Source organism: Homarus americanus, unplaced genomic scaffold (genome assembly GCF_018991925.1).
Source record: "Homarus americanus isolate GMGI-L3 unplaced genomic scaffold, GMGI_Hamer_2.0 scaffold5589, whole genome shotgun sequence".
NCBI lineage: Eukaryota > Metazoa > Arthropoda > Malacostraca > Decapoda > Nephropidae > Homarus > Homarus americanus.
The window spans coordinates 4658581-4673203 of NW_024736650.1; the positions used below are offsets into that span (position 1 = coordinate 4658581).

At 42.4% G+C, this 14623-nt stretch overlaps 1 protein-coding gene across 3 annotated transcripts in view; it reads left to right on the plus strand.

Moving 5' to 3' along the window:
* LOC121872313 (BTB/POZ domain-containing protein 1-like) overlaps positions 1–14623 on the plus strand; it is a 120218-nt gene that overhangs the window by 32576 nt on the left and 73019 nt on the right. The gene's annotated exons all lie outside the window — the stretch shown is intronic.

The following is a 14623-nucleotide window of genomic DNA, read 5'->3' on the forward strand; positions in this document are numbered from 1 at the left end:
CAAAATAGAACATAATAAGCGAATTCAAACAATAATAATAACGTCTCTGTTATTCCTAAACTTCACATACATCTCTGACCTTTACATGAAACGGGAAATATATAAAGAAAATTTAAATACCAACAACAACAGCATCCTCGCGGAGAATTTTAATGTAATCGATAAACTGAGGGAGGTGGAGAGGAGGGAGGGAAGGGACACGCTGGCTATGTTTTCTGGCTGGGGTCCAAGCTCGGGGTATATTTGGTGGTAGCAACACAAAGGACTCACCACGGTAATTGAAGAAAGTTGACACCTAGACTTTCTCAGTTTAAATACTTCGCCCAACTCTGATTCATTCTCTATACTATAACGATCTGGCCTCTCTCTCTCTCTCTCTCTCTCTCTCTCTCTCTCTCTCAGCTAACCCTTCCCCTTCCACCTAAAGTTTATTCTGCAAGTAGGAGTCACAACCAATTCATCGATATCCACTGGCTAATAACTGCTTGTGTATATAATATATGTTAGCAAGAAGGGGATCACCTGAAGATTAGCTTTAGTTTATTTCAACCTGTGTTTAATCATCAGGTGAAATAACCTTAGTGTTTAATCTTCAGGTGATCATAAAAATAGAAAACCCATATCCTGCTTGCCGCACCACATATCCTCACTACTGCACCACATATCCTCACTACTGCACCACATATCCTCACTACTGCACCACATATCCTCACTACTGCACCACATATCCTCACTACTGCACATATCCTCCTCTACTGCAACATATCCCTACCACACCCCCATATCCTCATTAGTACACCACATATCCTTACTACTGCACCACATATCCTTACTACCACACCCCATATCCTCATTAGTACACCACATATCCTTACTACTGCACCACATATCCTAACTACTGCACCACATACCTTCACAACATAGAGCTGTTTCCTAACCATATTGTACCAGATGATGGTGATATGTGGTCGAGGCAATAGAGTGCCATCCCAGTTATTGATCCGGGGAGGGTGGCACCGAGTGTGTGACGTCATCAACACTACCTGTTACTACCCCTTACTGGACACACACTACACCACTGGCCACACACTACACCACTGGACACACTACACCACTAGCCACACACACTACACCACTGGCACACACTACACCACTACTTTACCACCACACTACACACTACACCTACACACACTACACCACTGGCCACACACACTACCACTGGCCACACACTACACCACTATCACACACTACACCACTAGTACACACACTACACCACTATACACACTACACCACTGGCCACACACTACACCACTATTTACACTACACCACTGGCCACACACTACACCACTGGCCACACACTACACCACTACTACTACACCACTACACACTACACCAGTGGCCAAACACTACACCACTACTACACCACACCACTGGCACACACACAACACACAATACACACTATACCACTGGACACACACTACACCACTGGACCCACAGCACAACTGGTTGTTGGGTAGATGAGGGGTAGAATGAGTGGTAGAATAGTGGTAGATGAGGGGTAGATGAGGGGTAGATAAGTGGTAGATGAGGGGGTAGAATGAGTGGTAGATGAGTGGTAGATGAGTGGTAGATGAGGTAGAATGAGTGGTAGATGAGGGGGTAGAATGAGTGGCAGATGAGTGTAGATGAATGGTAGATGAGGGGTAGAATGAGTGGTAGATGAGGGTAGATGAGTAGTAATGAGGGGGGTAGATGAGGTAGATGAGGGGTAGATGAGTGGTAGATGGTGGTACATGAGGGGTAGATGAGAGGTAGATGAGTGGGTAGAATGAGTGGTAGAATGAGTGGTAGAATGAGTGGTAGATGGTGGTAGAGTGAGGGGTAGAATGAGTGGTAGATGAGGATAGAATGAGTGGTAGATGAGGTGGGGAGTTATCACCACCACAACTACTAGCATTACCACCATCACCTTTCCACAAGAATCACCATCACTACCTCATTACAGTTATCCATCAGGACTTCCTGCACAGATAAAACGAGGTTAATTTAACTCGGTGACGTAAATATATATTACTAATGACAGTAACCATTTGCCTATCAGAGAAGATAAAATTAAAGGGTTCACACACACACACACACACACACACACACACACACACACACACACACACACACACACTCACGTTGTGGATTCGCTTCCACCCACTTACCAGATTACTGTATAGTATACACATAACACTGTAAAATATATATATATATATATATATATATATATATATATATATATATATATATATATATATATATATATATATATATATGTGTGTGTGTGTGTGTGTGTGTGTGTGTGTGTGTGTGTGTGTGTGTATGTAATAATAATAACAATAATAATAATAATAATAATAATAATAATAATAATAATAATAATAATAACAATAATAATAATAATAATAATAATAATAATAATAATAATAATAATAAGCGGTTTATTAATAGAGTTGCAGCCTGTTGCTGAAAATATACAAACTTACATTCGATTTAGACATAATGATATGCGTTGAATACATTTACAGGGCTGTACAGTACACATAAATCAGGAGTTGTTAATTATTTTAACAATAGATGGGATGGTGCTATTCTTATATCTATCAGTGAGAGCTCTTATGGGCTGAATTTTGTTGTAGTGGTGGACTGCGCGAGATGGGCTGGGGACTGCCGGTGGCAGGAGGTGGCGATGACGAGGATGGTGCAGTAGTCCACTGCCAAACCTTGCTCGTGCTTGGTGGTGGAGGTCACTGAGAATGGCATTTCCAGGGTGGAGAGAGCGTTGTTATAGCCGGAGTAGTCTGCGCCGAGCATGATTCTGCAGGCCTTTTTCTGTACCTTCTCTAGCTGACGTTGTTGGGTAGAGTTGAGAGAAAACGACCAGGCTGGTGACGCATACGTTAGTTTGGGAAGAATAAAGGCGTTGTATGTATGTATGTATGTACGTATGTATGTATGTATGTATGTATGTATGTATGTATGTATTAATGTGATAAACATGTGTATGTACCAACAGCATGTTGCTTGTTTTAATCAAAATTGTACTAAATGCTATATAATAGTTCCTTTTGATAAATGTACAGTATAACAGGTGTCACTGAAGAGGGCTGAGGCTCTCACGTGCCAATATACCTTTGTTATTCAGTTTGTATCTGTATTTTTATGGCTAAACAAACTGTTTCAATATCAATATGTAATACACAATCTGTAGAGACCGAGTCATGTATTGATAATCTTTGCAATGATGGTTGTTCTCTCCGGTTACTGCGTCATAATGGTGTACATAAACACATAAGAAAATATGGAGTCTGCAATAGGCCGGTTGGCCTGTGCATGGCAGCTCCTGTCGAGAGTTACTACCACTCTCTATCATCCATGAATATATCTAGCCTCCTTTTAAAACTTTCCAGAGTTCCAGCACTTACTACAAAGTTGCTAAGCTTGTTCCACTCGTCCACCACCCTATTTGTGAACCAGTTCCTTCCTATCTCCCTCCTAAACCTGAACTTATCCAACTTAAATCCGTTGCTACGAGTCCTATCCTGCTCGGATATTATAAGAACTTTATCTATATCTCCTTTCTTGATTCCTTTCACCCACTTAAATACTTCTATCGTATCTCCCCGCACTCTTCGTCTTTCTAGGGAATGCAAGTTAAGTTTCTTTAGCCTATCTTGATATGGAAGGTTTCTAAGTCCCGGAATCATTTTCGTCATTCTTCGCTGCACCGACTCCATTGAATTGATATCCATTCTGTAATAAGGGCACCAGAACTGAACAGCATAATCGAGGTGCGGCCTGACTAGCGCAAGATATAGTGTGGTGTAATGTGGTGTTGTGTGGTGTAATGTGGTGTAGTGTGGTGTAATGTGGTGTAGTGTGGTGTAATGTGGTGTCACTTCCTTCATGTGTGAGGTTCGTACAGTGTTCGTCAAGTGTCCTACGCTGTGTATCTCGGATGTGAAATAGTTGAGACAGAGGGCGAGGGTGGCGTCCTTGACCCCAACTTGGGTTGGATGTTGGGAAAGACGAGCAAGTGTCACATGCAACAAGTCTTATGGAAGATTGGTCCCTGGGACGGATATTGCAATCATTTTGCTGTGTGTGTGTGTGAGGGGGAAAAAAACGAGTCCTCACCAGTTACCTGTACAATTGCATTTCATCATCCACCACGACCACTCAGCCGTCCCTGGTGTAATCACCATTTTCTGTAAAGGAAATGAATCAGAAAACGTGCGGTGTGCTGTTATTTCTCAGTGGCAGCGGCTGTGATAATTGTTGTGAATAATTGATTACAGTATTCTCCTTTATAATATTACAAATGTTAAAGATGTGACACCACAGACTCGTTTAAATAAGTATAAAAAATATGTCACTAGCGTCTCTTACTTGTCAAGACATCTAACAGTTAAATCTATACTGTAGTCTATACAAGGTGTCACATTGCGTGATAGCTTATAGTACAACAGCAGTACTGTCCTCATTTCCTGAGGTAAGAGGTGTCCAACAGGTGAAGATAATTTTGTTGTTGTAATACAAACATACATAGTGTATGTATGTATATTTGTCTTATTAAGCGAACGATCACGTGTTAGCATTCCCGACTGGAATGAAGGACAGGGTTCTTCCTCAGAAACTTAGCAAAATATGAAAACGTTATTGAGTGATTTTGCATCCTGCCAAAGTGGTATAGTAACGCAGTACTGTACCTGATGAGTGTTACCTGTACCTGCTGAATGGGAATACCCAGGACCACCCTCCCTTTACCGCACAGGATATTGGTGTGAGTGTGTGTGAGTAAAAAAAAAAATGTTTTGCAATTACAGATGTTTAAATAATATATCACAACAGGAAGGAAGAAACATTACCGTACATAAAGTATATAAATAAGACGTTTACAGAGTGTTGAAATAAACGAAAATTAAGAATGGTTAAAAAAAATACTTCAAGTATTACTTTTGTTAAGCACTTACAGTACATATGTTTTTTTTTTCTTTTCAGTAGCCAGCGTGATACCTAGTTTTACATATTCATTTAAAGAAAATAAACTACGAAATAACATGTATGTATGTATGTATGTATGTATGTATGTATGTATGTATGTACAGGAATATGTATGTGCACAAGAGCCTAACACACACCCCACCCAAGGCTAAGTAAAGTGAGTTCCCGCTGTGAATATCAATAGCGTGAGCGGGCCCCACACACCGACCCACCCATACTCAGTATTTTAAGACACGAAGATAACCCAGCCCATGAGAACAAAGACGTATATAAGGGAGACCACACACACACACACACACACACACACACACACACACACACACACACACCCCAATGACTATGCTACTCGCCTTCTTGGATGTGTATGGGTTTGTCTCTTTCAGCCCACGCCCACACGCTGAAAACCTTACACGCCCACACACTGAATAATTTACACGCCCACACACTGAAAAACATTCGCACCCACACACTGAAAAACCTACACTCCCACACACTGAAAAACCTTCACGCTCACATACTGAAAAACTTATACGCCCACACACTGAAAAACCTACACGCCCACACACTGAAAAACTTACACACGCACACGGCTTTTAAACTTACAAGCACACACACACATTAAGAACTTCTGACTGTTGCGTTACTCTTACCCATGAGAAATACCATAATACTGTAGAGCCTAACCTAATCTAACCTAACCTATCATTATCATAAAAAGCGCATTCATTTTCTAACGTTGCCTCGTGTGCTGGATAAAACATAACTCCAACATTCATACATACTTTACACCCATCTACAGTACACATAACATAACAAAGGCAGGCTGAGGTACTGAGGAGTTCTTATTATTAAAACTTCCATTGGGTTCTATTCACATGTACAGTATACACACTGAAGTTGTTAGCGAGTAAAGTTTTCTGTCAAGCTTGGTGAGGTAATCTATAGCTGCTTGGTGCGGTAATTTATAGCTTGGTGAGGTAATCGATAGCTTGGTGAGGTAATCTATAGCTTGATGAGGTATTTAGCTTGGTGAGGCAATTTAGCTTGGTGAGGTAATCTATAACTTGGTGAGGTAACCTAGCTTGGTGAGGTAATCTAGCTTGGTGAGGTAATCTAGCTTGGTGAGGCAATCTAGCTTGGTGAGGTAATCTAGCTTCGAGAGGCAATCTAGCTTGACGAGGTAATCTAGCTTGGTGAAGTAATCTATAGCTTGGTGAGGTAATTTATAGCTTGGTGAGGTAATCTATAGCTTGGTGAGGTAATCTATAGCTTGTTGAGGTAATCTAGCTTGGTGAGGTAATCTACAGCTTGGTGAGATAATCTATAGCTTGGTGTGATAATCTATTGCTTGGTGAGTTAATTTATAGCTTGATGAGGTAATCTAGCTTGACGAGGTAATCTAGCTTGGTGAGGTAATCTATAGCTTGGTGTGATAATCTATAGCTTGGTGAGTTAATTTATAGCTTGGTGAGGTAATCTATAGCTTGATGAGGTAATCTAGCTTGGTGAGGTAATCTACAGCTTGGTGAGATAATCTATAGCTTGGTGTGATAATCTGTAGCTTGGTGAGTTAATTTATAGCTTGGTCATATAATCTATAGCTTGGTGAGGTAATCTTAGGCTTGGTGAGTTAATTTATAGCTTGGTGAGGTAATCTATAGCTTGGTGAAGTAATCTATAGCTTGGTGAGGTATTCCGTCAGAACAAGACCGTCACATCTTCCTTGGCTACCGTGAACCTCCAGCATACTCCCCCTGCTGGCCTACTGTACACACTCAACCCTTTATGGAGTAGTCTAGCACTTGGGTATTTCATTCAAAGTAACGTCAGACCATTTTAATCTGCTGAGAATAAACCCCTGTCACTCAGTTGGTTAATGCTCTACACTCTCAACCTTGTTTTTACTTAGGCGGGTGTAGTTGTGTGTGAAGGTATATTTGCTAAGGCAGGATACGAAGGTGTGGCTCAATGAATATAATTTGTATGTGGTCAGGTTACAGTACACACTTATAGGAAATATTGTGAGGATGTAAAAATTCCCGAGCAGTAGCTGGTGGTGGTAGTGGTGGTTAAGGGAAACCCCAGAGTCGTGGCAGATAATCCCCGGCCACCCTCCTTCATCCCAATTACCTCTGGTTAAGGTAAATACCACAAAGTACATTGACCTAAATACACTTACTATTATACTAATGCTACACCACTTATCACTCCACCACACACACCGGACCTTCTCAAACTTACGCCTTAACTTAATTAACTCGTCGTATGAGCTTAAATCTCTATGCATAAGGTGTTATAATTATATTCCCGCTGACACGTATACCAGAGATATAAAGAGTATGCAGTTACAACAAATACGACGGCGGGAAACATTACGGAAGGTTAACATAAAGAACACCTCGCTGTTCCTCTTCCTGGCTGAGGCAACTGAACGCGAGTGCTCATCCTCCTCATGCTGTTGAGGCACAGAAAAGACGGTCGTACAGCAACGGCTAGTATTGATGAAATATTATATATTCGCAGAAATGTTTATGTCCCCTTCGTAAATATTAGTCTCTCTCTATAGTTGGCTGAATAGGGTCCTAGTATTTGGACCGAAATATACCAGCTGCATACATACAAACATACATACATACATACATACATACATACATACATACATACATAGTGTCACGTCAATATTTTTCCAGATGGCCACTGGTTCTCGATGACGGTAACCATGTTTTTCGTGAGTTTGGTAACATTAATGCAATTCCTGCAGCTGTTGTTGTAAAATTTCCACGAGGCAGTAGTCATCCCCAAGACTGACAAAGGAAGAGAAGGACAACCCAGACACGAGGCACCGTGAAGAGCATTATAACAGTCAGTCTTTAAAGACAAAAATATTCCTCGCCGTCAATATCCCTCCCCCTTAACATTTCCGTTTCCAAAACACTGAGATAAGTTTTCTGGCATCTACTGGAGTGTCTGAGAAGCTCAAGCGATAATCATGGACAGGTTTGTCTTATTCTCAGTCATATGGGAAAAGTTCTTCCACTGGTCTGACAGTTTCACTTCACGGCTATACCTCTTGTATACCAGACGTCTCTTTCCTAACTCATAATAACACGTCGTATTTGCGTAGCACAAAATGGAGTATTCATTGTAACAATCAAACACAACATCAATTCTAGTACCTGGAGCACTGAAGCGAATAATGTCATTCTGTGCAGATACATACTTCCAACTTCTTGTACAAGAGTCATTCCAACAAATCATTAAGCAGGTCCAACTTAACTTAACAGGTGGTAACCCTTTCCGTATCCTGATTACCTGCACATCACTTGCCAGAGAAGGAACAGGGTTTTAGGGAACCTGATTATTCCACCACGAGTTCATTAATCACCTGAATATTAACCACCCTAATGCTAACTTTACCTCACTCCAACCTAACCTAACCCCCCAGGTAGGTTAATGTGGTTATCTTCAGGTGATCCAAGTTACCGTATTCTACTACTTTACTAAATGTCCCCTTAACCATAGCTACTCACTCAAGACAGCGGGGTAGACTGGAGTGATAACTACACCAAGACGATCTTAACGAGGTGTTTTTTGTGTGTTTTTTTTTTATCTCGGTAATGTTTGAAAATCGGGAGTATTGACTGACTACAGGGCTAACCACCAAATGTTGAATTAGATAAGCAGATTCTTAAGGACTCATCCAAAGCCGTGTGTGTGTGTGTGTGTGTGTGTGTGTGTGTGTGTGTGTGTGTGTGTGTGTGTGTGTGTGTGAGACGGCACCAACCAGGAAGTTCCTCAAACACAAAGATAAATACAATGGAACAAATGCAAGCACGCGCGTACGTACACACACACATTGCACAACACCAACACTGCACAACACCATTACCCCTACTATCACCACCACTACCACCACCACATAATGCAGTGCAATACATGGCAGTCATACCATTCTAGAAACACATCCAAGTCATTGCATTATCCTCAGCCTCACGTCTCCTCACTACCCCCTCCACCTCTCTAACGAAGGAGGGGTGTGGAGTGCGAGGTGAGGCACTGATGGCCTATATAATGTATTGATCCCAAGCGACACTGATGTGGGTTTCACCACACCCTCACCCTTGCTCCACACATACACACACACACGCTTGCTTCTTGCTTGCTTGCTGCATTTAATTTTTTTGTTGCACACACACACACACCGTAGGGTCAAGACCTATTCAGGCGCTGGTCCAGCTGAGCGGCGGCCCTCCTTGGCCAGGTCGGCCCATTCCCGAATTCCCTCTCCCCAGCCCATCCTCACCACCGGGATATCTACATAATGAAAAGTGATAATTTCGTTTCGGAAAGAAGTGGGATCAGTGATGAACAGTGATTAACAGTGATTAAGCCAGTGAATTCAGCACCAGACAGTACCAGTGAGAGCCGTGACCCACCAGTGAGATAAGCACCCTTGGGAACTGACAACCATCTTCTGACCAGGGGTGCTAATCCGTCCACCCTGGGAACAACAGAGGGCCGGCCAGCTCACCTGACTACGGGATAACACAACATCACCTAGCAGAGTGAGGTACTGTGACACCACCCCACATCACACAATGTCCCCACGACTATCTTTAACACTGGGTATACCTAGTTCTATCCTCATATTAACTACTTTAGTGCTCATGGGACATCCTAGGATAATTCTGAGGGCTTTATTTTGCATTATCTCGAGCTTGTCAACGCCTTCCCCATGACTACGTGAGGTCCTTCATATCAACACCCGAGGACGAGTCACTGTACCACGTCAAAACCACACCACCCTGTGTCCCAATGACCACGTGAGGTCCTTCATATCAACACCCGAAGACGAGTTACTACACTACGTGAACACCACACCACCCAGTGTCTCTATGACCACGTGAGGTTCTTTATAGCAACACCCGAGGACGAGTTACTACACCACGTGAACACCACACCACCTGGTGTCTCTATGATCACGTGAGGTCCTTCATATCAACACCCGAGGACGAGTTACTACACCACGTGAACACCACACCACCCGATGTCTCCATGACCACGTGAGGTCCTTCATATCAACACCCGAGGATGAGTTACTACACCACGTGAACACCACACTGCCTGGTGTCTCCATGACCAGCCCAGGCCCGGGCCATCAACTGTAAACTTTAATAATTTGTATGTTCAATTCATGCCCCTTCTTCTTTCAGTAATGAAAGCTTTTGTTAACGACCCACCCACCCCATGTCTTTGTATGTAATAAGTAATTTTTGTCCAATGTATATTTTCAGCCTTTGGGCTGCAGAACTTTTTCAATAAACCGTTAATTATTATTATTATTATTATTATTATTATTATTATTATTATTATTATTATCATTATTATCATTATTACTATTATTATTATTATTATTACTATTATCACACACACACACAGAACAATGCAAGTAACTATTTCGAAATAAAAACACGAAGATTTTCAAGCTCTTTCATAACTTTTGCTATTGTTCTCATTAATATATATATATATATATATATACTGATAACCACAAGGAAAGAAGAAAACACGAAGTTCCCAAGCGCTTTCGTGTTTTCTTCTTTCCTTGTGGTTATCAGCATATACCTAGATAACGCGCACCTACAGTGATTTACTTGCATATATATATATATATATATATATATATATATATATATATATATATATATATATATATATATATATATATATATATATATATATCATTTTTAGTCCATATAACAAGCGGACTTTAAACATATAATCAATGACCTCACCAGACAGTACTCGAACCCTCGACCTACTGCGTTGGACCAGGGAACGTTACCGACCATGCCACAAGAACACTAAAAGCAGTTCTAGACTATGTTATATGTTACACAAAGCCTGTTCATCGAGCTGATGGCGCCGTGAACCTCCCGTTGGGAACTGCCCGTGCTGCTTATGTGGATGTCAGTAGCATTTTACCGAATCCAGCTGGTATGAAACACGAGGTACCATATATACTTCATTTTTAGTCCATATAACACGTGGACTTTGAACATAATTATAATCAACGACCTCACCAGCCAGGACTCGAACCTTCGATCTACTGCATGGGACCAGGGAACGCTACCGACCATGCCACAGGAGCACTAAGAACAATTCTAGACTATGTTATATTTCACACGAAATTCTCTGAGTTCTCTACTTTTTATTTCACAGTGATCACCTGTCTATAATTCATGGGTGATATTTGTGAGTCTTTGTGGGAGTGAGTGTGTCTTGCTCACCCGCTGCACGACTATGAATACCTTTGACCCTCACAACATTCCCTGCACGTTACACTATTCGATCATCTATCTCGGAAATCCTTAGGTTCTATTGGTTCATCTCAGTAGGTTCCAAGTCTACCAATACCTTAGCTGTCCATCTAGGTCTTAGGTGTCCTTGTGGTCTCCCAATATGCAGTATCCATCCCGTATGTTTTGGTTTTTAATACATACAGTTGGATCATTCGCTGCTGTCACCATGCGTCCCAGCTCTAGGCGCGCTGCTCTCACCAGCAAACTAGTTCTTCACCAACAGCTTGTCCGTACAGGCTTCTCGTGATATTGGTCTCAAAGTTTTTATTTTCAGTTTCTCCTTTAGTGTTTTGGGTGATGCTTAAGAGCCATATGGGTAATGCTTTAAGTTCCAGAGCCAGATGAAGCTTTGGTTAGGTTAGGTTAGGTAACGAGCAGCAACACCTTCACCTCCAGATCTTAACTAACGATGTTACCTTTGTATGTTATCACTGACCCGAGGTGGTAAATATTGTGTACGTTTTCAATCTGTACCTCAGCTATGACTTCAGTGGCTTCCTCAAAATGTATTGTAATCATGTCTACTACTGAGCCTTAATTTTGTGTTGTTTGACCTTTATGTTTAGTCCCAATGTCTCAGCAGTATTTTACAAGCTTCTTACCTTTCCTTCCAAAACACCTTAACCTACATCTATCTGTCCAACATCCACGTAAGTTATTGTAAGAGCCTGACAGTTGTATAGCGTTGTCTTAAACACACACACACACACACACACACACACACACACACACACTACATCCTTGACCACCGAAGGGTCAAGACGTACCTGGCGCTCCTCTTGGAGCAGCCAGGTCAACTCCCTCCCCTGAACCCTCCTCCCCACTGGAATATCAACAAGTTCTCGCCAGAAGTTACAATTTCATTTAGGAAAGGAGTGGAACCAGTGTTAAACAGAGGTGGACAGTGGTGAACAGTGCGTAAGTCAGTGAGAACAACTCAACAGTAACAGTCGTACCCAACTTAACCTTCACACAGTGAGGTCCCAGGTACCCAGTGATAACGGCCCATGAGACCCAACAACAACCAGCGATGTGTTAATCCGTCTACGATAGGAAGGCCTAAGACCAAACCTCACTCATATAACACCATCTGTGAGGGAATTACTATACCACGTCAGGTCCCTCATAACACCATCTGTGAGGGAATTACTGCACCACGCCAGGTCCCTCATAACACCATCTGAGGGAACTACTACACCACGTGAGGCCCCTCATAACACCATCTGTGAGGGAATTACTACACCACGTCAGGTCCCTCATAACACCATCTGTGAGAGAGTTACTACACCACGTGAGGCCCCTCATAACACCATCTGTGAGGAAGGTACTACACCACCTGAGGCTCCTCATAACGCCATCTGTGAGGAGGTACTACACCACGTGAGGCCCCTCATAACACCATCTGTGAGGAAGGTACTACACCACGTGAGGTCCCTCATAACGCCATCTGTGAGGAGGTACTACACCACGTGAGGCCCCTCATAACACCATCTGTGAGGAAGGTACTACACCACGTGGGGTCCCTCATAGCACCATCTGTGAGGGAGATACTGCACCGCGTGAGGTCCCTCCTAACACCATCTGGGAGGGAGTTACTACACTACGAGTTTGCTGTTCAACACCTACATTAATCTGTATGTTCACTGTATGTTCCTTTACCTTTCTCTAATGAAGGCTTTTGTTAAACCACCAATGTATGTAATAAATCATTTATGCCCAATGTATATTTTCAGCCTTCGGGCTGCAGAACTTTTTTAATAAACCGTTAATTATTATTATTATTATTACACACACACACACACACACACACACACACACACACACACACACACACACACACACACACACACACACACACACACACACACACAGTGGGCAGATGATGATAACACCATCACCTCTCTGTTCTTAGTTCCCGACCAGCACAACCAACACTCTTCTTCTTACCACATGTCCTCTCTCTCTCTCTCTCTCTCTTTCTCTCTCTCTCTCTCTCTCTCTCTCTCTCTCTCTCTCTCTCTCTCTCCTCCAAGTCATCACTAACACCACAGTCATCCACCATCATAACACCACAAGCCATCACCATCATAACACCACAAGCCATCCACCATCATAACACCCAAAGTCATCCACCATCATAACACCACACCATCCACCATCACACAAGCCATCCACCATCATCACACCTAAAGTCATCCACCATCATAACACCACAAGCCATCCACCATCATAACACCACAAGTCATCCACCATCATAACACCACAAGCCATCCACCATCATAACACCACAAGTCATCCACCATCATAACACCACAAGTCATCCACCATCATAACACCACAAGCCATCCACCATCATAACACCACAAGCCATCCACCATCATAACACCACAAGCCATCCACCATCATAACACCACAAACCCCATCCACCATCATCACACCACAAGTCATCCACCATCATATAACCACAAGTCATCCACTACCATTACACCACAAGTCATCCTCTATCTATCAGAACGCTACGAGCTGTAGCCCCTGACAGTTAATTGTCGCACGTGTAAGATGTTGTAAATCAGCGGCGTAAGTGAGTTTACACCCTGGCGTTGATAGTGGTGTTGTGAGGTCCCCGAGCGTGTAAATGTATCCCCGGACCCTCAGTACAGTCTTTGGTCAATGTTTCAGACGCAATAACTTCTGCCAGATTTTCTCTCGATATTCTAAATTAAATGGCAGTTTATGTATCTAGAGTTGTAAAGATTAATAAAATTAAACAAGTGGAGGGGAGGCTCTGGCATTTGTCGCCGGAAGAGGATGCTGTTATCGTCTTCTGACGACAGCTGGGACGGAGGCGAGGGGGCATGAATCCTATTCTTGAGGACTGGTGAGGTACTGGTGTTTGTTAATGATGTCATTGTCACGTCGCACTAGTCGCAGCTCATTTGGTGAACCGGAGTGATGGTGTGTTGGACGGGTTTGGTGTGGTGGAAAGACCGATAACGATACTTGTACTAGAACTATAGAGAAGCGAACCCAGATTGTAAAAAAAAAAAAAAAACAGGGAGGAAAACTTGAAGTGTACGACCACCAGTGTGTGGGCTTTAAACGTGTGTTAAATGTCTGGCAGGTTGAAGGTGATCACCACAGTCTTGAAAATTCTGAAACAAAACGTCTTATAATCACCTCTCGCTACCACAGCCAATGTTTACCTTCAATCA